Here is a 2,500-nt window from a genome sequence, read left to right as displayed (position 1 = left end):
GAACTACCCCAGAAGGAAGAGATGCATTAACTGGTTGTGTAAAGGCGTGAAGAGAAGACTCCTGGCGAGCAACTGGGACAGGCAGGAAATCAGAAAGGGTCGAACTGCATTCTTGAGGTGTTAGCAACACTGTATTTGTCACACCAACGTCACCCAGTATATTTAGGAGATGATCACTCTTTTGATGAAAATATCCAGTAAGTTTGCCTTGAAAGTTCTGGTGTTTGTCCACAGAAGGAAGAGTCGAGACAGATCTGTATATGGTAAAACAATTTGTCAACCAACTTATTGAAGTGAAAGGACACAACATAAACAGAATAGCCGGAGCCGGGACCCTTTATTAACCTGCACATGATACAGGTGTAGGACCATCACCTACAACAAATGGTACACTCACGGCCGTTCGTTATCCTTCCTCAGTGATAAATGGTGTTCGCATGATCTGTGAGCAATTTCTGGTATTGGTGAGATTGTTGTGTCTACCGCTGACAATCGATCGCAAGTTTGGATGATTGCATGTCTTTGCTGCAAGCAAGATGTCGGCAAGCTCACGATATCAAGAGAAGTCTACAATGAAGCAAGGGATAGCACGTGTTGCCAAATGTATCCAACCAGTGTCCACAAGTCCATACAATCGTGGAGCAAATCAAAGTCCAACAGATATAGCGACCCGTAGTTAGCCGTCAACGCGTAATCTACCAGTTTAAATGTCATCTGTGTGATACCCATTGAAGAACATAGAACGTCCACCCTTGGAACACAGGGATGCCATAGGGTTGCAAATCCACAGCTGTCAAGAGAAAATTAGGGGACAGAGAGGTAGGCTCAGGGCGTCGGCCGGGATATGTCATGTCCACGAAAGTTATTTTTAGACGAGCGGAAGTTTTACTTCTAGCGGAAGTCTGTCTTCCGAGACGTCCGCATGCAGTCTTTCCTCGCTCTCAGATTCTTAGTGAAAAGAGAAAATGGCGGCGCACGTGGAAAGCTGATGAATATTTATTTTCTTTCAAACATCAGACCGAGGTTGGCCTGCATGCGGATGTCTCGGAAGACAGACTTCCGCTAGAACAAAGACTTTCGCTCGTCTAAAAATAACTTTGGTGGACATGACATATCCCAAGGGCCGGACCGGGAGCCTCCCTCTCTGTCCCCTCATTTTCTCTTGCAGCTATCGAATAAGTTCTCTGTTTTGAAGTAATTCCAAGGGAAACTAGAGTGTTTGATTTAACCAAAATAGAACAGTCAATAAGACTCAATTCGTGCGAAAGTGATCTTATAAAACACTTCGCCGCGAGCACTCTGATTCGATGGCTGATGTACAGTTACTTGGATCACCTGAAAATAAAAATAAAGTAAAGACGACATCAAAACCAATTGCCGCCCGATTGATAGTATTGTCAAAACGGATTCACTTTCTCGCAAGCTCTTCCTGTCCTCGTTATTTACATGTTTAATTAATTCGGGAGTTTCAGCAATGACGACAGCCATGGCAACGACAACGCCAAAAGGGAAGAATATTATTGGTTAAAAAAGGAATAACCATGCTGCACGTGCGGTGTGGCGTACGCATTTCAGTGCATTTTTTTTTTTGCCGTGCTCTGTGAAACAACTTGAAGAACGTGAAATAACCAATTTTCAGGTTGTGACGACGACTATAGTCATGGGCGCCCATGTGAACGTACAATAATCGAACCATTCATACCTCCAAACCGTTCGTTCTAATCCACTTGTATGATAGTTCACTGGTATTGTTTAAGGTACTACACAAGATCGAATAATCGGCAAATACTTACCATAGCGCTAAGTTATATTTGGAGTGACGTTTTCATTGATGTCCTTGCTTAGATCTGATACAGCGACATCGACGAAAACATCGTGTATCTTAAGCCATTATTCTATCTCGTTCACGTCGCCCAATGTGGGCGAAGTATCCTAAAACATAATCATAAAATTAAACGAGACTTACCTGTAAGCTGCAGTTTGATTAGGATTCTACCCTGTCATCAGTCTGGAACGAAGGAGTCACATGAGATGCGCATGCGCAGAGCTGGCCAGTATTCTACGGACTATTCTACGTAAAAGGAACGAAGAAACATGGAGGGTGGGATACGGGCATGTGACTCCTTCGTTCCAGAGTGATGGCAGGATAGAATCCTAATCAAACTTCAACTTACAGGTAAGTCTCGTCTAATTTTATAATTCTATCCTGTCAATCAGTCAATGTAAGTACGGTGTGACATGAGATTTCAAAAGAAGCAATTTAAAAGAAACCTCCTTAACTTTATTAAACAGTCAAACAAAACAAACTGCTACTGCAATGAGCTGTATTTGCAACCGTCGACTCAAAATCCGTTGTTTCAGGCTACGATTGTAAAACCAACGTCCCAACATTAACCGCGTGGTCAATAGGTTATTGACAAAATTTCGCAAAGGTACCGGAGTTGGACCATCCGGTAGCTTTCATAATTTCTGTAACACTGACAACCTTAGCTTCACATGA

Source organism: Montipora capricornis, chromosome 9 (assembly GCF_036669925.1).
Source record: "Montipora capricornis isolate CH-2021 chromosome 9, ASM3666992v2, whole genome shotgun sequence".
Lineage (NCBI taxonomy): Eukaryota > Metazoa > Cnidaria > Anthozoa > Scleractinia > Acroporidae > Montipora > Montipora capricornis.
Note: the sequence above shows the minus strand (reverse complement) of the source record.